Here is a 27,184-nt window from a genome sequence, read left to right as displayed (position 1 = left end):
ATTTCTGTGACACTCTCTCCCATATTTTGCGATAATACAAAATGTGCTGCCTTTCTTTGAACGTTTTCGATGTACTCAGTCAGTCCTATCTGGTAAGGATTCCACACCGTGCAACAGTATTCTAAAAGTGGACGGACAAGCGTAGTGTAGGCAGTCTCCTAAGTAGATCTGTTACATTTTCTAAGTGTCCTGCCAATAAAACGCAGTCTTTGGTTATCCTTCCCCCACAACATTTTCTGTGTGTTCCTTCCAATTTAAATTGTTCGTAATTGTAATACCTAGGTATTTAGTTGAATTTGCGCCTTTCAGATTAGACTGATTCATCGTGTAACCGAAGTTTAACGCGTTCCTTTTAGCACTCACGTGGATGACATCACACTTTTAATTATTTACGGCCAACTGCCACTTTTCGCACCATTCCGATATTTCTTCTAAATAATTTTGCAGTTTGTTTTGATCTTGTGATGACTTTATTAGTCGATAAACGACAGCGTCATCTGCAAACAACCGAAGACGGCTGCTCAGATTGTCTCCCAAATCGTTTAAATAGATAAGGAACAGCAAAGGGCCTGTAACACTACCTTGCGGAACGCCAGAAATCACTTCTGCTTTACTCGATGACTTTCCGTCAATTACAACGAACTGTGACCTCTCTGACCGGAAATCACAGATCCAGTCACATAACTGAGACGATATTCCATAAGCACGCAATTTCACTACAAGCCGCTTGTGTGGTACAGTGTCAAGAGCATTCTGGAAATCCAGCAATACGGAATCGATCTGAAATCCCTTGTCAATAGCACTCAGCTTGGAGCTCTGGTTTTTTTCCAACACAGCTACGAAAATTTGCAACTAAAATACCGATCATTTCTACAACTACCTTACTGTGTTCTGCCTGCCACCTTTTAGACGGACGTCCTTTTTGTGGTTTCCTGAGACCCTCTAACCTAAAAAACCGCCCAGTCCCTTCCACACAGCCCCCTGTAGCCGCTCATGTGTGTAAGTGGAACCCGGAAACCCACCATCCGATGGCGCAAGTCAAGGAATCTGCAGCCTATACCGTCACAGAATCACCTGAGCCTCTGATTCAGACCCTCCACTCGGCTCTGCACCAAAGGACCACAGTCGGTTCTATCGACGATGCTGCAGATGGAGAGTTTCACCTTAATCTCACAGGCAAGACTGGCAGTCTTTACCACTTGCGCTCCTCCAGGTACCGACATGAGCCACCACCTGCAGTTGGCTGCACCCTGTACTCTTCATGGCCTCTGGAAGCACCCTTTCCACATTCGGAATGACTCCCCCCCAGAATGGACACGGAGTGCACAGGTGGCTTGCTTCCCCTCCTTGACAGCCATGTTCCTAAGGGGCCAGCGTAACGCTGGAGCTCCCAACTACCAGCAAACCCACCCTCTGTGAATACCTAGACCTTACGGACCGAGAAGCTACCTCTGGAACGGGGTGGACGACTGCATCCATCTTAGAGACTTCGTTAGCCACAGATAACGCCCGAAACCTATTCGTCAGACGAACCGGGGAGGCCCTACGATCAGTCCCTCGGGAGGTTTATGGCTGCCTGCCAGACTTTGGAATGATCTCCTGCTCGACCACGAGTGACGGGTCAACCTCAGTACAGGCAGTACCTGGGGTGGCCACAGCAGTGGACCTATCGGAGGACACATGGGACGTGATCGACGTCCCTCACATCCTCGTGTCCGAACCCTCACAGGGATGCCCCTTGGCAGCAGCCTGAAGCTGTGTGACGGAAGCCAATACAGCCTGGAGTTGTGAACGAAGGGTCACCAACTTAATACGCATCCTACACCGTTCCTATTCATTACTGAAGTCGCTCCTGTTTGAAGTTCGTAAAAATATGTAATAAACGAACTGTGTACTCGGCTTATTCAGAGTGCTCTCTCACTGCATTCAAACTGACACTGAGCTACACTAACCAAAGCAACCAAAATCCTGTGCGATATGAGCGTCGAGATAAGGGTCGATGACAATGGCGGTACTGTATTATTAAAATAGAAGGTTGTGTCTAGTCAGCAGTCAAACACGCAATAAATTACAAAAATGAACTAGTAACTACACTGGTGTCTGTAAATAAGTCACTCCTGTTGGAAGCTCATAAAAATATGTAACAAACGAATGGTGTAATCATCTTATTAGCAGAAGGAACTCGAGGTGCTCTGTCACTGACGCTCTATCCAACATCGAGCAAGATAATGCCCGCCCCATATGCTGCTTGTCTTCGTGCTTGCCAGACTCTACCTTGTCAGAAAGGTCTCCCCAATTGAGAACTTTTCGAGGGGCTTGGGGAGTTGTTTGGGGGAAGAGACCAAACAGCGAGGTCATCGATCTCATCGGATTAGGGAAGGATGGGAAAAGAAGTCAGCCATGCCCTTTGAAAGGAGCCATCCTGGCATTTGCCTGGAGCGATTTAGGGGTATCACGGAAAACCTAAATCAGGATGGCCGGACGCAGGATTGCGAGTCCAGTGTGCTAACCACTGCGCCACCTCGCTCGGTAGAACTTTTGGAGGATTACGGGCAGCGCCCTCCCACCAGTTAGGGATTTTGACGATCTAACGTGCCAGTTGAATTAAATTTGGCACGATATCCCTCAGAAGGACATCCAACAATTCTATTATTCGGTGCCAAGCCAAGTAACCGTTTGAATGAGGGCCAGAACTGGACCAACGCTTTATTGACTTGCTCGGTTTGTGAAGTTCTTTCTATTGTGCCTTTTTTGTATGTGTGTCTTAGAGCGATTTGCGTGAACACTCCTTGACCCTAGAATGGTTCACAACTTGAATAGCCTACCCTACCTTTAGGAATGGCCTATTCGTCGTCCAATTTTAGCCTGTTACATGCGCTAAGTCGCTTCATATAGGTTTAACATGGTTCTGAGTGTATGAATAGTAGGCTTATAAACTGTGGAATAAATCGAATACCTTACGCCGGACAGTCACGTGGTAAAAAAGTTGACATGTTATAATAATTTTAGGATCCCGTATCGTGAATCCTTTTACTTTAAAGATTTGGCTCACTGTGCATCTCTAATGATATTTCACCCAGCGTCAATAATGCTTTGGAACAAATACAGCCGGCAGCCTGGTCCTTCCATGTCAACACACATCGTCACGTGAGAGAAAGCCAATCAGACAGGACACCACTGCACGCCAAACACTCTCTGAAAGAACGAAGAAAATGTTGCGACTGTGGCGGTATGGTGATGTGAAATGAGCGTCTTGTTTGTATTCTCGCGACTTGTGATCGTTGATTTACGTGTAAATGTCTTCCCTGAGAGTTATCATCCGAGAAATAGTCTCAGCTCCTCAAAGGAGAATAAGATACAGATTTTAAAATTCGCAAAAAGCTAAATAAACGGCACCTACCGTAAATAAATGTTCTGAGAAGTCTTCCTTTATGAAATATACTTCGGCTGCTACGGTCGCAGATTCGAATCCTGCCTCGGTCTTGGATGTGTGATGTCCTTAGGTTAGTTAGGTTTAAGTAGTTCTAAGTCTAGGGGACTGATGACATCAGATGTTAAGTCCCATAGTGCTTAGAGCCATTTTTTTGAAAATTGCTTCAAGAATTATGAAGAGGAGAACCGGAACTTTTGGACTTTAACAGTCAGGGACGCAATGGATGTGGCAGGGAACGGTGCCTGTCGACTCCAAAATATCGTTTTTCTCCACACGAAGTATCAGAAATACAAAGTTCCTTTCTACAAACTTTAAGTGCAAATTACTCATACTAAAAAATGAAAAACAGCAACAAAATGTGTTCGTAAATCTTACGGTTTTTGCCATATTAATGCCATAGTACATTTTCTGAGGAAACTCAACATAATGGGTCGGTATTTTAAGAACACTGAAGCGTGTAATAAGACTTACATCTAGTTATAAGACTTATCTGGTTATAAGACTTATATCTGGTGTTGAATCTGGAACATCCTACAGAGACCTCTACAAAAAAACTAGATACTTGGACAACTACTTCTTGTTAAAGTGCCTAGTTTTTTGTAGAGGTTCCAATATATATACACACCTGTATATATTGCGAAGAAGTTGTCAAAAAGCCTAGTTTTTTTGTAGAGGTCTATAGGATGTTCCAGATTCAACGACAGACGTAAGTCTTAAAACATGCTTCAATATTCTAAAAATACTGACCCATTATGTTGAGTTTTCTCAGAAAATGCATTTTGGCATTAATAAGAAAAAAACCCATTTTGTTGAGGTTTTTCATTTTTTAGTATGATAATTTTGCACTTATAGTTTGTAGAAGAGGACTTTGCATTTCTGATACATGGTGATTTTATATATAACGTACTTCGTCGTCATCCATACTTCTCTTTTCTCGAAAAACTAATGAAAATCATGAATATAACACTAGGACCAAACTTACCTTCTACAAAGTCTTCATGCGGTTAACATTATTGTAGAAGGTAGTCAGATACATGGACAGAAATGTAATCACCAATCGGGCAGGGTATATTGAATATCGCTAGCCGGTGTGGCCGTGCGGTTAAAGGCGCTTCAGTCTGGAACCGCGTGACCGCTACGGTCGCATGTTCGAATCCTGCCTCGGGCATGGATGTGTGTGCTGTCCTTAGGTTAGTTAGGTTTAATTAGTTCTAAGTTCTAGGCGACTGATGACCTCAGAAGTTGAGTCGCATAGTGCTCAGAGCCATATATTGAATATCACGTAGAAAATTTAGTGGAGTTTAAGACCGACATAACAAGTTAATAAGGCAGCCAACCAGTTGCAGTAAATTGTGGTTTTCAAATAACCTAACCTATGGTTTCAACGGATTCAAACCTGTCTTCTTCAGAAGGACAAGAAAGACACTTGACATTAGCAAACAGTCAGTTAGTAAAGCGACTTCCACACGAAATGTGACACCAATGGTCTGTACGTCCATTTGTAAAAGTTAAGGCCCTAAAATCAAGGTCTTGTAACATCAGTAAATCAATGACATAAAATGCTAGGCCATGTTAAGAGCTACATGCCGACAGTCACTCACCTGCAACTCTGGCCCATACGTCAGTTCTGGACTTCTGTTGCTGCTACGAATATTGGCTGTAAAATTTTGCTTTCCAACCGTTTGTAAGTGTTGCGTTGTCTATAAACAAAACTGATAGCAAAAACAAACGGTTTAGCAGCGGAAGGTTTTCAGTCGCCAGTAATCACCGAGCGAGATGGCGCTGTGGTTAGCACACTGGACTCGCATTCGGGAGGACGATGGTTCAAACCCTACCACCATGGTTTAGGTTTTCCGTGATTTCCCTGAATCGCTTCAGGCAAATGCTGGGATGGTTCCTTTGAAAGGGCGATGACCTCGTTGTTTGGTCCCCTCTCCCAGATCAACCAACCAGCCAATCGACAGTCGAAAAACCCTGTCCCCGCTGAAACAATGCGGATAGGTGCACTATCTTAGAAGAACTCTCTGTGCGGTAATATGATATGTACCGCAAGCTACAGTAGAGTGTTGTGTGGTGATACCTGTAATATCTTGACAGCTTGCGTTCTTCCTGGTAAGGAATACGTTCGAATCTTGGTCTACCTTTATCCGCAGTTCGTGTTGCTACGGTGCCACCACAGCAACGAGACGACAAACAGCAGCAATTGTGGGATGGCAGTGGCGCCTTGCAATAGAAAAGGCGTTTGGATCTGCTATTTATATTCGCGCGACTGAACATAAAAGTCATATTGCGAGGTGCCGCGGTTAGCAGTGTATTTAACACTAAATTCTTTTAGAATCTTCATATGTAAATGATGCTCTAAGCCCCCCCTCCCCCCCTGTTCTAACTCCGACTTTTGCTGTTGCACATGGATTAAAAAGAAACGCGAACTGACTGTAATCGACCCTGCAAGTGGAGTAGAAAAGAGTTTGCCACCTGCAATAATTTAATTTGATATAAATTAATTAAATAAAGGAAGTGTAATATTGTAACTCTTATTTGGTATGCTGAAGTGTAATATTGTTACTCTAATTTTGGTATACTGAAATCGGTGCTAATTGACAATGAAAGTGGGTTAAAAGCCGTGATCTGTCTGGGGACGTTAACCGTGGATTACTGGGCAACTGTTTCATCAGATATTTAGTCTAGGTTTACCAAGCCGACTAACATTAATGATAATCTTTTAATAGTCATACAAAACCGGTAATATATATATATATATATATAAAGGAGAATTTAAATAAAAAGAAAGAAATCAGTTTATATTTGGAAATTTATTTTAAGGTTGTTCCTTGAAATTTCAGCATATTATACGTGAGTTATAACTGAGCTGGTGCCTTATTTACGATTAAAAAAAATGTGAGATTGTAATTTTACGGAACACATAAAATATGGACCCAAGATTGGGAGACTGGATACAACACTGCATTCATAAAATAACACACTTCAGACGCTCGCCACGGCCACAATGCAACTGCCCTACTGCCGAGCGTGCTTCCTGAGGGTGGCTCACAAAGACCAACGGAAGTGGCCAGAGGGGCAGCTTCCTATACCAACATGACAACGGACGGACAGGACCATACTAAGGATAGAAACCTCTTTGCTTTTAGGAAGCGTAGCTACCTGTTCCGACGTTGGTCCTACTGTTCTCTAGCAGACAGCCTTGTCTGCTACCCTCAAGCATGCAACTAGAAATACATATGCTCATTCATCCTCTCACACAAAAGGGAAGGGGGATGACAGTATCTTATCATATACAGTATATAAAAGAAAGCGGATGTAGGTTCCGTATGAGACTGCGTGACATGAATTACATATAAGAATTACATATAAACTGTGCTTTAAAGTGTAGTAGTGTGACAGATCGTTCTTGTTTATGTGTAAAAGTAACACGTTCCACTGCTCAGTCTCCTCCCAGATAGTCAGAAACGCCACAGTACATTTAGAAGAGGAATTTATTCCATAAATGGCAACAGATTTAAGAAATTAAACATGAAAGGAATCCAACAGAGACCTTTCAGAAGGTTTCATTAACGTAGTGAGAAATGAAAGGGTAGCTCTACCGATTAACAGAATGAAAGTTCTGTCCAAAATAACAATATGATTTATTATGACTAAACTCAAAATAAAAAACAAAACACATGAAACATTTACAGTACATCAAATTGGCTCAAATTGGATACTCAAATAAATGCTGTGAAGGTGAAGTTGTCCCTAAACTAGATTGTGACATTTATGACGAAGTGGTATGTGGAGCGAATTCCTTGCAACTCAAATCTTAAGAGAAACACACAGCCAACCCAACATTAATTGCTGCTACAGCAGTGAGAACTCAGACAATGAACACCCAAGACAGATCAAAGTTAGAAAGAGACGAACAGGCGCGCTCTGCTGAGCTCTGATTATCACCTAGGAAAATCCCTAATCTGCCGGTGCAGCAGACATACATTACCAAGCTGTCTTCTTAACTGCCAAAACACGATCTGGCATACCGGAGGCGATGGCTGGTTGCTTCGACGTCCCGTCGTGTTGATGATAATGTCGCGAGTATAGCCCAAAACAAATTCTCCTGGTCTAGTTTTTCCAAACTAAAGACTTCCTAGCAACACAAATACGCCTCTGAGGGAGACGAAGAAGGCTCGCTACACAAGCACTGACGGTACAGTGAGTGATTTTAACAAGAGAAGTCACACAGTAACTCCGATACAGTCAACTTTAGCCAAAACTGCTCAAGAGGGACAACATAGGCCGCTTGTACGCAGAACGCTCAATTGCCAATTGTACTCGGAAAGTTACGTTGAATTCGAAACTTCAGCAACTTCTTCAAACAGTTACCAATTGCCAGTTGAACTCAGAAAGTTACGTTGAAGTTGAAACTTCAGCAACTTCGTCAAACAGTTACAATTAAATGAAATTATATTAGACAGCCAACGGAAGGCAGGCTGTCCAGAGCAGCGAGAGCTCAGTCTTGTAACCTACTCCGACCGAAAAGCGAGAGCCGACTCCCTCAAGAGCACCCGTACAAGTTGAACACAGAACATTCCCGCCCCCACGACAGTGGCCGTGGTTAAACGTTGCAATCTGCAACTCGAAAACCAGCGGAAAATTCCTCTCTATTGCCGAAGCACTACCATTCCACCAATGGAGATTCTTGGCGCCAATTTCTGCGCTGATTTTGCTACGTCATGGAGCTATGCTCTGAGCAAGACAATCACAGTTACGATTTTGCAGAAAACGCGGGAATTTGCCCGCCAAGACTGCCTGGGATCACAAGTCATTCCCACGCCTCGCTGGTAGCCCGCCAGAAACGGTTTTCACTAAGTTTCTGCGAAGTAACGGAATCTCTATCCCAGCCGCCCCTTCCGGCTCATCTGGGCGTGTCGCTCCCACTCTTATGACAATGTCGGCATCTGTTAAAGCATCCACTCGATTCCCTCACACCCGTCGGCTTAACCCTTTCAAGTTCAGCATAACTCGCCTGTCACCGGACCACCTGGGTGACGAGAGACACTGCGTGGGAATTCTGCGTGTGAAGGAATAGCAACTTTTCACCGCATGCAATTGGAGAGGAAAATCGAATTACTCAGAGTAAGATAGAAATATGAGAGGGGGCTCCTGCCACCTCTCAATATCCGTCAGCTTACGAAATGAATATACTGCATATCATTGTTAAACGGAACCCTTATCAAGTGACTGACAGTTACTACACGAGTGAATCATTCAGAATATATTATCCAATAATGTACGCAAATGTCAAATGTAAAAATACTTCTGCGGCTACACATCGCTATCGCCATGAATGCTTCAATAGATTTAACTTTTATCGGTTATTTAACAAGAAGAAGAGTATTAGATATAAATTTTAGTTGTTGGATTTTATCTGCAACTTGCGATTATTACCTTTTGCACACAGTACCCATACACATTGTCAGATCAGCTCCTCTTCCGTTTCAGTCCACTGAACAATGTTCATGCTCAATATTTTTATTTATTTTTTTGGTCATCAGTCTTCTGATTGGTTTGATGCGGCCCTCCACGAATTCCTCTCCTGTGCTAACCTCTTCATCTCATTGTAGCACTTGCAACCTACGTCCTCAATTATTTGCTACATGTATTCCAATCTCTGCCTTCCTCTACAGTTTTTGCCCTCTACAGCTCCCTCTAGTCATTCGCTCATGTCTTAACAGATGTCCTATCAGCCTGTCCCTTCTCTTTATCAGTGTTTTCCACATATGCCTTTCTGATTCTGCGTAGAACCTCCTTATTCCTCACGTTATCAGTCCAACTAATTTTCAAAATTCGTCTGTAGCACCACATCTCAAATGCTTCGATTCTCTTCTGTTCCGGTTTTCCCACAGTCCATGTTTCACTACCATACAATGCTGTACTCCAGACGTACATTCTCAGAAATTTCTTCTTCAAATTAAGACCGATATTTAATATTAGTAGTCTTCTCTTGGCCAGGAATGCCTTTTTTGCCATAGCTAGTCTGCTTTTGATGTCCTCCTTACTCCGTCCGTCATTGGTTATTTTACTGCCTAGGTAACTGAATTTCTTCATCTACTTCGTGACCATCAATCCCTATGTTAAGTTTCTCGATGATTTCATTTCTACTACTTCTCATTACCTTTGTCTTTCTTCTGCTCACTTAGTATATAGCACAGTAAATGTATTATGAGCGTGTCTGCAATGGAGAAACGATAGCTGTATTCGATGTAGTGGCTTTCATTGCGACAGTGTAGAGTAAAGCAGTCCTGTGCGTAAGACTGTCCCACAACTCAAGTATTGTGGGTGGGACTGTTCCACAACTGACCATTGAAACAAATAACAAAAAAAATTAACAGAGATTTTGAGACCACGCGAGAGTAAAGTCAGCGACTCCTCTACTATAGAAAATAACACACACTTTGTTCTGTATCGTTATCGTCACTGTGTCTGTAGTGCTTGAAGGATCGTGTGAGCCGTCTGGGTTTCGACAGTAGTGAGTGCAAGCTGCGGGCTGCACTTGCGGACTCAAAGAACAATGAATTCTGCAACACCACAGAGCCACACTTGCTATGGTGATCACTCAAGCTGCTCAGAGCATATGCAGGAATAGATTAATGAGCAATAAAAAAATCCCAGAAACTTGTAAATAAAAGGAATGAAAGAAATATCTCTCCTGGTTAATCAAAAAATATTTCAGATAATGGTACATGTTGTACACTGGAACGCCGACACAGCGAGTGCACAATTCAGACATATGGAGTCGTATGATGATATTTGTTTGGAGAAGAGAGTCGCCTCAACAAATGGTTGCAGGACAGCTGAAAGCTTTTATGATTCACAGATCAAGGAAAACTCTAGTGACAATTAACCATGTCGTGGACAATGGAATTACTGCACATGCAATTACAAACAGCCGTCATGAAAAAAACTGCTGTCTATATTGACTGCAGTGAATAAACGCTGGAGGCACCTGAACTCTATGTGGAAGACTGCTACTCAACAAGCCAATTACCTTTCAAAATCTGGCCAGCTTGGAAATACAGTATTACTGGAGAAGATTCCAGTACAAGAAATTCACCTTAAAAAGGAAACTCACGTTGTGAAATAAATACGAAAATAGTAAACTGATCGGAGGAAAAGCAGCGCAAATACTAACTGTGACACTTACTCAAAAACAAAGGCCTAGAATTTCTCCTCGCATTCAAATCTGCAGGGGAAACCAACATAATTTTCTCCAAAATCCCTTGTTGTATTTCTGTAAACTGACTAAAAATTGGAACTCGATGGGCTTTCACTAAGAGTGGCTGAAAATTCGTTGGGCGCAAAATGCAGCTCGTTCCCATGCTGTGTACGATAATACAGCGGGGCTCTTTCTCTGCGTATCCTTCTAGGAAGGATCGAGGACGTTTCTGGCAACCCCACAGGGAGCACTTGGATTTGGTGTGCGGACATTTGCCACGTCGGACTTTTGTCACGGCGGACATTTGCCACGATTTTACCTGCTCCGAAGGATTGGGTCCCTTGTTTCCCCTCCTCCTCCTCCTCTTCAGTCGCCGCCCAACCCGCAGTAAAGGTACTTCCTGAGCCCTTCCGCTGGTTTTCTTAACATTGGACCAGAATCTCTATGGATTTTTCGCCACATTTCTAGAGAGAGTTTCGTTGTGGAAACTATTAAATGCATCTCGCATTGAAATCCGTACCAAATTTCGAGCCACAGTAAAACTTCGCCAATCTTGGAGATTTTGCGCTCGTCTAAATTATACGTGCCTTTTTCGGTGCTCCTGCAGCAGCTTTCTGTCGTGTTTTGTGTACCATGGGAGGATCGGTTCCGTCTGATATTAATTTATTTGGTATGAATCTCTCGAGTGATGTTGATACTATTTCTGTGAACTTAAGCCACATATGGACTTCACTTACATAGTTCGGAAGGACTGGAGACTGTCTCTTAGAAAGACGTCAACCGAATTTTTAGTTGCTTTTATAAATATATACATTTCGCGATTAGTTTTGGTGAATTTCTTTGTTACGGAATTGAGCCTCGCTACGACTGTGTGTTCACTAATTCCTGTACCCGTCGGGATGCTCAGGATTATTTGTGGCTAAGAGGTCAGGACTCAGACTCCAACTGAAGTGTAGATTAAAACTGAAGAAACTGCAAAAAGGTGGGAATTTAAGGAGATGGGATCTGGATAAACTGACTAAACCAGAGGTTGTACAGAGTTTCAGGGAGAGCATAAGGGAACAATTGGCAAGAATGGGGGAAAGAAATACAGTAGAAGAAGAATGGGTAGCTTTGAGGGATGAAGTAGTGAAGGCAGCAGAGGATCAAGTAGGTAAAAAGACAAGGGCTAGTAGAAGTCCTTGGGTGACAGAAGAAATACTGAATTTAATTGATGAAAGGAGAAAATATAAAAATGCAGTAAATGAAGCGGGCAAAAAGGAATACAAACGTCTCAAAAACGAGATCGACAGGAAGTGCAAAATGGCTAAGCATGCATGGCTAGAGGACAAATCTCACTAGGGGTAAGATAGATACTGCCTACAGGAAAATTAAAGAGACCTTTGGAGAAAAGAGAACCACTTGTATGAATACCAAGAGCTCAGACGGAAAACTAGTTCTAAGCAAAGAAGGAAAAGCAGAAAGGTGGAAGGAGTGTATAGAGGGACTATACAAGAGCGATGTACTTGAGGGCAATGTTATAGAAAGGGAAGAGGATGTAGTTGAAGATGAAATGAGAGATACGGTACTGCGTGAATAGTTTGATAGAACACTGAAAGACCTAAGTCGAAACAAGGCCCCGGGAGTAGACAACAATCCATTAAAACTACTGACAGCCTTGGGAGAGCCAGTCTTGACAAAACTCTACCATCTGGTGAGCAAAATGTATGAGACAGGCGAAATATCCTCAGACTTCAAGAAGAATATAATAATTCCAATCCCAAAGAAAGCAGGCGTTGACAGATGTGAAAATTACCGAACTATCAGTTTAATAAGTCACCTCTGCAAAATACTAACGCAAATTCTTTACAGACGAATGGAAAGACTGGTAGAAGTTGACCTTGGGGAAGATCAGTTTGGATTCCGTAGAAATATTGGAACACGTGAGGCAATACTGACCCTTCGACTTATCTTCGAAGCTAGATTAAGAAAAGGCAAACCTACGTTTCTAGCATTTGTAGACTTGGAGAAAGTTTTTACAATGTTGACTGGAACACACTCTTTCAAATTCTGAAGGTGGCAGGGGTAAAATACAGCGAGCGAAAGGCTATTTACAATTTGTACAGAAACCAGATGGCAGTTAGCAGAGTCGAGAGACATGAAAGGGAAGCAGTGGTTGGGAAGATAGCGATACAGGGTTGTAGCCTCTCCCCGATGTTATTCAATCTGTATATTGAGCAAGCAGTAAAGGAAACTAAAGAAAAATTCGGAGTAGGTATTAAAATTCATGGAGAAGAAATAAAAACTTTAAGGTTCGCCGATGACATTGTAATTCTGTCAGAGACAGCAAAGGACTTGGAAGAGCAGTTGAACGGAATGGACAGTGTCTTGAAGGGAGGATACAAGATGAACATCAACAAATGCAAAACGAGGATAATGGAATGTAATCGAATTAAATCGGGAGATGCTGAGGGAATTAGATTAGGAAATGAGACTCTTAAAGTAGTAAAAGAGTTTTGCTATTTGGGGAGCAAAATAACTGATGTTGGTCGAAGTAGAAGGGATATAAAATGTAGACTGGCTATGGCAAGGAAAGCGTTTCTGAAGAAGAGAAATTGTTAACATCGAGTATAGATTTAAGTGTCAGGAAGTCGTTTCTGAAAGTATTTGTATGGAGTGTAGCCATCTATGGAAGTGAAACATGGACCATAAACAGTTTGGACAAGAAGACAATAGAAGCTTTCGAAATGTGGTGCTACAGAAGAATGCTGAAGATTAGATGGGTAGATCACATAACTAATGAGGAGGTATTGAACAGGGTTGGGGAGAAGAGGAGTTTGTGGCACAACTTGACTAGAAGAAGGGATCGGTTGGTAGGACATGTTCTGAGGCATCAAGGGATCACCAATTTAGTATTGGAGGGCAGCGTGGAGGGTAAAAATCGTAGAGGGAGACCAAAGGTTCAAAGGTTCAAAGGTGTGTGAAATCTTATGGGACTTAACTGCTAAGGTCATCAGTCCCTAAGCTTACACACTACTTAACCTAAATTATCCTAAGGACAAACACACACACCCATGCCCGAGGGAGGACTCGAACCTCCGCTGCGACCAGCCACACGGTAGAGGAAGACCAAGAGAAGAATACACTAAGCAGATACAGAAGGATGTAGGCTGCAGTAGGTACTGGGAGACGAAGAAGCTTGCACAGGATAGAGTAGCATGGAGAGCTGCATCAAACCAGTCTCAGTACTGAAGACCACAACAACAACAACAAGAGGTCAAGTGTGTTTTCGTAACCATTTACAATTTGAATGACCTCGTGAACTAATTGTTCAAAATAATTTTATAAAAAGCATTTAGAACAATTATGTAAGTTGTGTCTATCTACAGTTGGGTCTGAAAATGTATTTTTGTCAACATATGGAAGGTAGATTGAAGCCACTGCCAACTATAATTGTATGAGTAGGGTACCTGAATGAGATTTTCACTCTGCAGCGGAGTGTGCGCTGATATGAAACTTCCTGGCAGATTAAAACTGTGCCCGTCCGAGACTCGAACTCGGGACCTTTGCCTTTCGCGGGCAAGTGCTCTACCATCTGAGCTACCGAAGCACGACTCACACCCGGTACTCACAGCTTTACTTCTGCCAGTACCTCGTCTCCTACCCTCCAAACTTTACAGAAGCTCTCCTGCGAACCTCCTGGTCGAGCACTTGCCCGCGAAAGGCAAAGGTCCCAAGTTCGAGTCTCGGTCGGGCACACACTTTTAATCTGCCAGAAAGTTTCAGTAGGGTACCTATTTGCGATGAGACTCGAGTTTTCTTTGAAATGTTCAGCAACTGTTTCATCTGAGACCGGGGGTTGGTAAAAGGAGCCAGTTATTAATTTATTCCGGTTGTCGAATATAACCTCTCCATACTGAGTCACAGGAACTACCTGCTTCAATGTCGCTTGTGAGCTGGAACACACATTACACTATTTTTCCTTATGTTGTGCTTCTTGTTTCTGTTGTAGTGGAGATCATTACGATTACGGCTTTTCCCTCCAAAACCTAGGATGCTTTCTCTGTGACCCTGTAAATACCAGAGCTAAACAATGTGGAACAACAACGTACGGTACAAGCATAGCATTCTGTATTACTTCATTTCCTTATTTCTAACATTTTAAAATTGTACGTCGACTTTAGATGACATGTCAATCATAGATGTTCTTATCTCTGTTTATGAACGTACTTTCCGTCATGTTTTGAACATTGCCCCGCTAATGTTTCGCCGCAAGGGATATCGCATTTTAGAGAGTAAATTAATATGGAGTATGTCGTTCTTCTTTTCAAACATTCACATATCCATTTCTTCTTTCCTTATTGTATTTTGGGCATGCAGTTGTAGTAATTAAAGTAGGCACAAATGCAGCGATCAAAAAGAAATGATTAGCGTACATTCGCATTCTGTTTACAGCGTTCCTTTCTTGCTGCTCCCATGGCGATGGACTGTTTCTATCGCAATCAGTAAGCGTGAAAGGAAGCTACCGTACAGACAGAGGGATCTATATTTATACTTGGCAGAACTAATTACATACCGACATAATCGTCGGAATTGCTTTCGTTTCCCAAAGGATATAAATATTTCGATTTCGGAAAAAAAGCTCTGTATTTCGTCAAGATGTCGAAGAAGAAGGTCCCTTACGTGCTGGTTGTATCGAGTAAGATGTGGAGACGGCGGTTTGAAAGCGGACAGAAGTACGAGGAAGGGCGTCCCTTACCTGAGGGATTGCTACCTGGCGAAGGGGCAAGTGTGGCAAATGTCCGGCGTGGCAAATGTCCGGCATTCCTTGTATTTAGCACATCTCTGAGAAGGCGCCTTATGGTACCCCGGCCTGCGAGCACACTTACCTCTGCCAGTCTTCTCACGTGGCTCTATTGTCCAGGGAAATGTTCCGAAAATCTTCCTGGCCACCCGAAGTCCTAAGCATTTCTCACCACTTACCAGCAATGGGGAATTTAACGAGCTCAATATTTCAGACTTCACAAGCCTTGTTCATCCATTGAAACAAGTTCAGGTAATACAAAAACAATAATTATATTTATCATTGCTTGTAACCTGTGACCAACCAGTTACGTCACAGTTCCTCTCAGCTCAATCCAGAAATCAAAAACACATACGATCATTCATCTGTTCTGGGCCATTGGCGCAGTGGCTAGCACACTGGACTCGCATTCTGGAGGACGACGGTTCAATCCCGCGTCCGGCCATCCTGATTTAGGTTTTCCGTGATTTCCCTAAATCGCTCCAGGCAAATGCCGGGATGGTTCCCTTGAAAGGGCACGGCCGACTTCCTTCCCCGTCCTTCTCTAATCCTATGAGACCGATGACCTCGCTGTCTGGTCTCCTCCCCCAAACAACCCAACCCCAATCCTCTGGGCCATTGAAAAAACTGATTTTCCTATGTTTCTGTTGTACACAATCTGAAAATTGATGAACTGTAGCTCTCCCTGTTAGGCTACTCTGTGCAAGCCCGTTCATCTCTGCATAACTACTGCAACCTACATACTTTTGACACAAAATAGAACTTTTACCGCATCACATATAATTCCATTAACAAATTGATGATTCCCTGATATCTGATGGAGTGTCCTATCAACCGAGTCTTTCTTTTAGTCAAGCTGTGTCATAAATTTCTTTACAGCCCAATTCGTTTGAATAGGTTCATATTTGTTATTAAATCTTCCTCCCTAATACTCAGCATTCTTCTGTAGCAACATATTTCAAAATCTTCTAATATCCTCTTGTTTGAACAGCTTATCATCCAACATTCACTTTTGGACATATCTACACTCCAGGGAAATGCCTTCGGAAAAGGCTTCCTAACATTTATGTATATACGTGTTGTTAAAAATTTTCTCTTTTCCAGGAACTCTTTCTTTTTTTTTTTTTTTTTTTTTTTGCTGTTTTCAGCTTCCTACTTCGCCCATCATGTCATTTTGCTGCTCAAACAGCTAAATTTATCTACTACTTTTAGTATCTCATTTCCTAATCTAATTCCCTCAGCATTGTCTGAATAATTCGACTACATGCCATCACCCTTGTTTTACTTTTGTTGATGTTCATGTTATAACTTCTTTTCAAGACATTATCCATTCCATTAAATTCTCCTGCAAGTCGTTTACCATCACTGAGAGAATTTCAGTGTTACAGCAAACCTCGAAGTTTTTATTTCTTCTCCCAGAAACTTAAGTTCCTTCTTAAAATTTATCCTTGGTTTTCTTCATTATAAATAATGTTGGAGAGAGGCTACAGCCCCGTCTCTCTCCTTTATCATGTTGCTAACAGACCCAATATCGCGATAGCTATGAAATTAGGAAAAAATACTTCCTTGACACGAGGTTATTTGTTGGCTGACTTCAGTAGGATTCTAAAATTTTTTTATATTTTAAAAACAAAAATTTTATTTTTTAATCACCTCACAGCCACAGCCACCTTATGATTCTCTGTTATATGTTTGCTAAGATGGATGTCCACGAGCAGAAAGAATCAGTACTCTTCAGATGAATTTAACATACACTGCCTGACAAACATGTGAAGCATCCAGAAGACATGGCCAGGCATCAATGTAACTTTGTACACATCACTGAGGGATATATAAATGATAACAGCTGAAGTTTTCTGTTAGAGACCGAACAGTCACCAGATGGTATTAGTGTTGTTCGTGTTCATTGTTGTTACCAGACCTGGTAGGGTATTTAAGGGGCGTGAACAGCATCACATGCTGAGCGATCATTGTGAAGCGCACTGAAATACCGCCTATTCGTGTGGGACAAAATAATCAGAACATGTCAGAGTTTTGAAAGGGGTCTAATTGTGCGTCCCCATTTGGCCGACTGGTCCATTCGTGCAGTATCTCGATTTGTTGGGCATTCCGGTGTGACGGTGGTCCGATGTTGGAAGGTATGGGAACGTGAGGGCGAACATACTCCTCGTCAAGGTTCCAGTAAACCACATCTGACCACGACAAGGGACAATCGCCATACCGTGCACCAAGCACGTTATAACGCCTTCATTTCTGCGCCTGTCATCCGAGAGCAAGTCATGGACTTCCTGTAACATTGTGTATCATCCTGCAGCAGTGGTTGGAGATTATCAGCACGTGGATTGCGGAATTATCAGCCCAGGCGCGTGGGGTACTGCCGTGACCAGGAAACATGGACTGCTGATGAATGGGACCGCACTGTGTTCAGTGGACTGGACAGTCCCAGATCATCTTCATCGACGATTATGGCAATGAGCCGGGGAGAGGTCCCATTTTTCCAATGTTTTGGAGAGGCTTGGTACTGTTACTCCTTTCTTCATGGGGCATGACTTCAGGTCACGGTTGGCAGCGATTGAGGGAATTCAAAATGGTTCAAATGGCTCTAAGCACTATGAGACTTAGCATCTGAGGTCATCAGTCGATTGAGGGAACTCTGAATGCTCATTGGTACACCATGAATATCCTGCATCCTCATGTGTTCCCTCTCATGTGATAGTATAGTGCTATTTTTAATAGAACAATGCTCGTCCACCCGCAGCACGTATCTTTCTCAAATGTCTGCGTGGTGTTGAGGTACTTCCATGACGAGCGAGATCCCTAGATCTGTCCCTACAGTACAGGCGTGGGACCAGCTCCGATGTCAACTCCGTATAAGTGCCTTATCCACGATATAAAGGACCAGCTCCGATGTCAACTCCGTATCAGTGCCTTACCCACGATATAAAGGACGAGCTCCGATGTCAACTCCGTATCAGTGCCTTATCCACGATATAAAGGACCAGCTACAGCAGTTGTGGACCAGCTTGCCTCAGGAGAGGATAGAGCGATTTTGTGATAGCCTTCCCAGTCGAGTCAGTGCATGCATCCTGGCCAGAGGGGTAGAATGTTATACTGAGGCCTTGAAGGCTCAACGACATCAACCGGCCGCCATGTCATCCTCAGTCCTTAGGCGTTACCGGATGTGGATACGGAGGGGCATGTGGTCAGCACATTGTTCTCCTGGCCGTTGTTAGTTTCCGTGACCGGTGCCGCTACTTCTCAATCAAGCTGTTCTTCAGCTTGCCTCACAAGGGCTGACTGCAGCCCGCTCACCAACAGTGCTCGGCAGACCTGGATGGTAACACATCCAAGTGCTAGCCCAGCCCGACAGCGCTTAACTTCAGTCATCTGAGGGGAACCAGTGTCATCACTGAAGCAAACCTGTTGACTCGATTTAATAATCACTGAAATAAAATCGCACACGCCACCAATCAGTGAAAGTTCATATCGTATCCTCCTCGGATTCTGGGTGTTTTTTTCCAGGTAGTGAAATAAAGAAATGAAAAAATTCTCAGGATCTGCTCGAAGTGTCTCGGCAATACAATGGAAATCCTAAATCTAATCGAGAACTAATTTTTGGGTGGCACTGTTTATTTCTGTTGCGTACTTCATAATGAGAACATCCGCTGCACATACTGACAGGCGGCGTTTCGGCCTCCAAGCGACATTTAAGCTACAGTGAGAGAGACTTGGGCTCTCTACGTTGCAGACCGACTGCAGGTAGTGACTCACTGCGCACCCCGAAGCACCACCGCATCAAATATGTTCCGACACTACGGAGATGCTCGTCCAACTCTAGAGGTAGACGGTACATGAGAGGTGTTGTGCATCACGGAGGGGTTTACTGTGAAAAATCGGAGAGTGGACTTTACAAGGAGAGTCACGCAACACATTGCTTCCTCCCACATATTACAAGAAATAATAGCGAAGTGAATATCAGACATAGGCTTACGATGATTCATTCTTCCCAAGCACCATCTGCGAACATATCGGAAAATCGGAAAATGTAAACGGTACCAGAACCAATCCTCCGCCGCAGGCCATAAGGCAGGTAGCAAACTGCAGACGTAGCTCACCAGACAAAACTCACACCTTAATTGAGCGTGGTGGTGTCTTTGTAAAGCTGTAGATGGTGTTTAGCCGTTATCAAGCATTCACGTCACTCTCCAGTACAGGCGTACATTTTTTGATCAAAAGGATCCCGAAAAAAAAATTGTTCAAATGGCTCTGAGCACTATGGGACTTAACATGTGAGGTCATCAGTCCCCTAGACACAGAACTACTTAAACCTAACTAACCTAAGGACATCTCACACATCCACGCCCGAGGCAGGGATTCGAACCTGCGACCGTAGCAGCAGCGCGGTCCCGGACGGAAGCGCCTAGAAACGCTCGGCCACAGCGGCCGGCAAGGATCCCTACACCCCTTTGTAATGCGGAATTGATCACTAGATGACACGAGAGGTGGCTTTGCCAGTATGAAATGAAATGGTGCGTATTGTGTTGTCAGTAGAGAGGCAGTAACAGAAATGAGTCGGTCAGGAGAGCTCAGCCACTTCGGCCATGGACGCCACCTGAGTAATATATCCATCATACATGTTTCAGTTTTTCTTAAGTTGCCCAAGTCGATTGTTGATGATGTGATTGTGAAGAGATAACGCAAAGAAACAACCAGAGCTAAACCAAAACCTCACAATTGCAGAGGGTGGGTGAAATTAGTGGAAGGAATGACTCGTGAGTTTCAAAGTGTTCCCAACAGTCTAGCTAGCAAAATGAATTAGTGGGTTTCCAGTTGCGCCAAGAGATTACATTTACACAAGCTGTCGGCTAACGACTCCGTGGCCATTGTCAAGTGGATTGCTGAGGCGTTGGGGAGATGCTCATTGAATTCTGGTAGTAAAGCTACCTCTACATGTACACTCCACAGGAAGGATCTCCTTTTTCCAGTTCCAGTCGCGAATCATTAGGGGGAGGAATAGCTGCTGGTAAGCCTCTGTGTGAGGTCGAATGTTTCTTATTTTACCTTCATGTTGGGATATATGTAAAATAAGAGTTACACGAGGGTTGGAACTTCAATAGTAGCAACTATTTATTTACAGCTCGTACAAAATAGATACTTGTTTCAAAGTTTTACTGACCTTCACAGTAGTCACCATCATTGTGTATAACACATTGCCAGCGATGTGGAAGTCGTAGGATACTCTTAGCAGTTTAGTGTGGACAGTCCGAGCGGCGCGGTCTATTGCCCGACAAATTTGTAGCAGTTCTGAAGCGCATGCCGTGAAATGTTTTCTTCAGTTTAGAAATCGAGTTGAGCTCACTAGGGCTTAAGTCAGAGGAGTGTAGTAGGTGGTATAGCACTTATCAGCCCCATCTGTCAAACAAATCAGTAACAGCTTGCACTGTACGTGCTTGAGCATTGTCCTGCAAAATGATGGTCAGGTCCTGCAGAAAGTGTCATCACTTCTGTGTCTGTGCTGTTCATTTTTGGAACACAACCTGCGACCAGCTTATGAGATCAACTATGAAGTTTCTCAGCGGAGACTAGAGATACCCGTTTATCATCTGCATTTCTTCTTGGTGTAGCAATTTTAATGGCCAGTAGTGTAGTTGTTGGAATAGGTGATAAATGAATAAGCCTACGTATGCCAAACAGAAAGCACGCAGCTGATCGTTAATTGGGTTGCTGTGAGCCAGGAAATGCTGCTCCACGTGCGCAACATAGTTTGACCATATTTCAACATTCCTGTCAAACAGCTGGAAAGCTTCTGGTGCCAACTGGAAATTCATGACAGTGGAACCGATCTCAGAGAGGTGGGAGGAAATTTTCGGAGATGATGTGGAGATGGGCGACAGATGCGCGATTAGGAGTTCATGGATGCGTTGCATTTGATGGAGTAGTGCCAAGACCTGGGCAGAGGGATCCACCAGTTCTGTCACGATGTAAGCAACGTTTTAATGACCATACTGTCAGTTGGAAAATACTGGATTGGGACACATGCATGAGCCTGCTGTGAACACAAAGCGTCATCACCAACTGATACATCTGTCAATAGTGGCAATATTGAACAAGTTCAGCAAAGATTAATTGCACGTCCACTCTGATATGGACTGAAACAAAACATAAAATGAGTCACTTCTTGAAACAGAACAATAATACTTCTGCTGGCTAAAGCTGGATGGATGGTCACTGAGTCTAAGTTCATTTTATAAAAGTAAAGTCCGATAGGATGTTCAGTGTTAAAGCACTAGCTGAATTAACACAGGTCTGTAGGGAGCAAAATTGTCTAAGTCCAGCGAGTAGGTATTTGAAAGTTAAACAAGAATAAATTCTCAAGTTCACAAGCCTGTGATGACAACAAGTTCTGGCAGTGGCGTCGTGGAAGCGGCTCTTGAGTGAGAATCCTGACTGATGGAATCCTTGCGGCAGTGGAGCCTGGCCCAGGAAACTCAGTCAGAGTGAACTCATCAGATCTGGTCTGACCTGAGCACTGCCCTAAATACCACTCAGCACTAGGATACAGCCACACTTGGGTCATCTCCTGGTCTGAGCATGGCTATTTGTCTTCCAGAAAATTGTCCCCTGTGTGTTAGGCATCTTAGAAGCACTGATGTGACAGCTGCTGACACTGCAGGCATTAAGCTTCGCTACAGCTTCTTCAGTCTACTCAGTTAGCCTGATGTTCTGCAGGATCCTATTTTGTTCACTAGGCGGCAGCGCAAAATTGTATCGAACGCCTTCCCGAAATCAATGAACATTGTATGAGGGTTGTTTTTTAAGTAAGGGCCGTTTTTATTTTTTTAAAAAGATACAAATACTTTTGTAAAAAAACTTTTATTTTCTGATTCTACACAATTTTACCTATTTTTATACATAGTTGCCTTGTTTATTTAAGCACTTGTCATACCGTACAACTAAGTTTTTAATTCCCTCTTCGAAGAATTCGGCCCCCTGCTCCGACAGCCAAGAGTTCACGGCCGCTTTCACTTCATCGTCGTCATTGAAGCGCTGCCCGCCAAGATGGTGTTTCAGGTACCGGAAAAGGTGAAAATCGCTAGCAGCAATGTCGGGGCTGTATGGTACATGGTCCAAAACTTCCCAGCCAAAAGAATCAATCAAATCCCGAGTCTTTTGAGAGGTGTGAGGCCTAGCGTTATCGTGCAGGAGCAAAACTCCTTTTGTCAGCATGCCGCGCCTTTTGTTTTGAATTGCTCTGCGGAGCTTCTTTAGAGTTGCACAGTAGGCATCTGAGTTTATTGTCGTTCCTCGTGGCATAAAGTCCACTAGCAAAACACCGCGCCGGTCCCAGAACACAGTTGCCATAATCTTGCACTTTGACAGCGTCTGTTTGGCTTTGACCTTGACGGGTGAGGTTGTGTGTCGCCATTCCATCGATTGTCGCTTGCTTTCGGGAGTGATATGGGATACCCATGTTTCATCTCCAGTGACAATTTGACTCAACATGTCATCCCCTTCTTCCTCGTAACGAATCAAAAAGTCCAATGAAGTGGCAAATCTCATCTCTTTGTGGTCCTCTGTGAGGAGCCTGGGTACCCACCGAGAACACAGTTTCTTAAAGTTTAGGTTTTCTGACACAATTTTGTACAAAACCGATCTTGAAACTTGTGGAAATTCCAAAGAAAGAGTGGAAATTGTGAATCTTCTGTCCTCACGAATCTTTGTTTCGACTGCAGCCACCAAATCATCAGTGATCACAGAGGGCCGGCCTGAGCGTTCTTCGTCATGGACGTTTTGACGGCCATTTTTAAACTCTCTAACCCATTGACGCACTTTACCTTCACTCATTGCATTCAAGCCATAAACTTCTGTTAACTGACGATAAATTTCTGCAGCTGATAGGCTTCTCGCGGTCAAAAAACGTATCACTGACCATATCTCACACGCGGCGGGCGATTCAATAATCGTAAACATTATAAAGTAGCACAGCGATGCGTACACGTCAGCTACAGAGCTGCAACTTGCATCAGTGTGAACGGGAAGGATTCCGGCAAGTGGCGCGGTGGCTTGTTGCGGCGGCCGCGCGAACTACGAGACTATACGCGCGAACGGCCCTTACTTAAAAAACAACCCTCGTATTAACCCGAACACCGGTACTTATTGATAACTGTCTCTTGTGGACGAACAGAGCATGCAAGCTAGCCTGTGGTGGCGGCAGTTTTCCATCTGCCAAACGGCTAAAAATTCGTAACCACCACACAAAAGATGTGCCACGTTTATCGGTAGTGCAAGGAAATCTGCCTAGTGACCCCAGTGTGGATCATCCCTAAGTTGGCTAACTTGACATAAAATTAATTTAATTCCTTCAAACCCACAACAAAACAAATGACATCATAGGGAATGACAATGTGTGTCATTGAAAAATTGTTAACAAGGACCTACGATATCACATATTAACTAATATCAAGGTCAAGAGAGAACAAACATATAAACAGCAACTTGAACTGTATAACATTTCATCAACACAAACTCAGGTTGGTTCGCAATAGACTTTGGGAACCTAACTGGAATTTATGTGTAAATGAGACTGACTATTGTGAGTGGAAGGATGCCAACCTACGCAAGCACACTCTGCTGTATCGTTCCAATGACTGGTCTCTCATGTCAAAATATAATTAAGCATGTAATGGACACTGGCTTCTGTGAAAGAAGAGGGCCATGAAAACGATTCATAATTTTCTGAATTTGCTGAAGCAGCGCAACATTACCGAAATAGCTGGTGAAAGACGAGATGCTGTCGTCTGCGTGTGGGCACTAGCGAAGCGCCATGTTGCAGGAGATGACCCCACGTCCATCGATGAACGTCTCACGTCCACGAAAATATACAGTTTCGCCTGGGTGCCCGGACATCTTTCCAACTAACTGCTCTCTTTGTAGAGATGGAAGAGCTCTAGCGACAATACTGCGTAACAGTCGAGAAACAAGTCCCTGCCTCTCCCGTTGCTCAAAACCTTCCGAAAAACAGCCATTCCCCCCGATGTTCTTCAATAAACGTATCACGGCCCAGCAGTGGTTACCATGCCAATCTTGTTTTCTAGCAAGGAGACCCGATCTTCCTCAATCAATCACTGCAGTGCAGTACACATTCTGTTCTTTCAAAAAGCAGCACACAATCCCTGGACGTAGTGCAGCCAAACCCTCAGCGCATTTCACAAGATGAGAGAAGCTTTCTACAGAAAACAAGCTCCGTCTCGTCCATAAAACGATCTAGTCGGCGCCGTTTTGGCGAGGCGCACCGGCATCTAAGAAACGCGACATCCGGAGAAATTGGTCATCCCTTCTCACAAGGTACTCTGATCTTGTAATAAACACATTAGCCGAGCGCCAGCCAGACGCCGCTTTACCTGGACCTGCACACGGGATAAGGAGACCAGACTCCCACACCACGTCCACTCACTGATAAAGCGGTTAGGCCAGTGTCAGGATGCCCAGCGCCACCAGTTTCTAAAGAAGAGTCATTTCACATTCAGCCACGACGCTCCCACCCTCTTGGTTAGCCACTAGTGGAATAAGGCCATCCGCCAGAATGGCAGCCCATAAACCACTGCCCTGCAGAGCCCGTGGCCAGTTTCGGTGACTACAAAGGAATCCGCGAACTCGCTTGCTGCTCCGGGAAAGTTCTAAAGCTGCCCCTAATGCAATGCTCACCTCCAGCGTCCAGAAATCTGTCTCTATAGCCGATTTTAATTCTACTACTGCAACTCAAGTCATGCAAGTACTGTGGGATCAATCAGTGGTTTACCCTAACCCTAATAGTTCATCAGATTAATATCAATCAGGGATAATTTTGATACACCAAAGGCGAATGAAATTGTATGATAATCACCGAAACAAAATGAAAGGGGAAGTGCCTGATTGTTATTACCACAGCAGTGGCCGGCCCGGAAGGCACCGCCGTCTTTCAAGCAAGCTGCATTTCATACAATCGTTGTTTTAAGATACCAGTGCTGATTCTTACACAGGGGATTTTTGGTCTCCAGAAGTGTCATAATATGCAAGGATAGATTACATTTCAAAATCCTACAGCAGACCAGTGTAAGAGATACAGGCCTATGTTAACAAGAGTGGGGTTGTGCATCTGGGAGAGATTAACTCTTAAAATTTTGAGATCATTAAGTTCGACGAAGAGCCAGGTAACATATTACTTCCTCCTGCGTCGGTAGTTTCACTTCTTCCCATGCATCATTCATGAACGTTTCCGGAACAGGAAATGATAGTTGTCATTATTATTATTATTAGTATTATTTATTTGAAATTTTTCATCTAGATATAAGTACAGACCAAATGTTGACTACAGCCTGGTATAGATGAATATAAAACATAATATTTTAAAATCATTTCAAATATATTACTGTAACTAAATATTACGATGTTTAAGGAAAAATTATGTAAAATATCTATTTAAAAATAATAATAATAATTTCAATAATTTACAGACTACTCTTTGGCCATTGGCTCACAGATATATGCTAATTCGTGATCCAGGAGACACATGCTGCTCGTTACTGCATTATGTTACACTGCTACATCATGAATTTTGTAATTTATGATTTCTATACTACGAGGTGCATTCAAGTTCTAAGGCCTCCGATTTTTTTCTCCGGACTGGAAAGAGATAGAAGCATGCGCATTGTTTTAAAATGAGGCCGCGTTCATTGTCAATACGTCCCAGAGATGACAGCACCGTACGACAGATGGAATTTTACCGCCAGCGGCGAGAATGAGAACTGTTTTAAATACTTAAAATGGCGACGTTTTCCTTACTTGAACAGCGTGCAATCATTCGTTTTCTGAATTTGCATGGTGTGAAACCAATTGAAATGCATCGACAGTTGAAGGAGACATGTGGTGATGGAGTTATGGATGTGTCGAAAGTGCGTTCGTGGGTGCGACAGTTTAATGAAGGCAGAACATCGTGTGACAACAAACCGAAACAACCTCGGGCTCGCACAAGCTGGTCTGACGACATGATCGTGAAAGTGGAGAGAATTGTTTCGGGGGATCGCCGAATGACTGTTGAACAGATCGCCTCCAGAGTTGGCATTTCTGTGGGTTCTGTGCACACAATCCTGCATGACGACCTGAAAATGCGAAAAGTGTCATCCAGGTGGGTGCCACGAATGCTGACGGACGACTACACGGCTGCCCGTGTGGCATGTTGCCAAGCAATGTTGACACGCAACGACAGCATGAATGGGACTTTCTTTTCGTCGGTTGTGACAATGGATGAGACGTGGATGCCATTTTTCAATCCAGAAACAATGCGCCAGTCAGCTCAATGGAAGCACACAGATTCACCGCCACCAAAAAATTTCGGGTAACCGCGAGTGCTGAAAAAATGATGGTGTCCATGTTCTGGGACAGCGAGGGCGTAATCCTTACCCATTGCGTTCCAAAGGGCACTACGGTAACAGGTGCATCCTACGAAAATGTTTTGAAGAACAAATTCCTTCCTGCACTGCAACAAAAACGTCCGGGAAGGGCTGCGCGTGTGCTGTTTCACCAAGACAACACACCCGCACATCGAGCTAACGTTACGCAACAGTTTCTTCGTGATAACAACATTGAAGTGATTCCTCATGCTCCCTACTCACCTGACCTAGCTCCTAGTGACTTTTGGCTTTTTCCAACAATGAAAGACACTCTCCGTGGCCGGACATTCACCAGCCGTGCTGCTATTGCCTCAGCGATTTTCCAGTGGTCA

This window comes from Schistocerca cancellata, chromosome 6 (assembly GCF_023864275.1).
Source record: "Schistocerca cancellata isolate TAMUIC-IGC-003103 chromosome 6, iqSchCanc2.1, whole genome shotgun sequence".
NCBI lineage: Eukaryota > Metazoa > Arthropoda > Insecta > Orthoptera > Acrididae > Schistocerca > Schistocerca cancellata.
The sequence above is the reverse complement of the archived record's forward strand: the minus strand, read 5'-3'. Positions refer to the sequence as shown.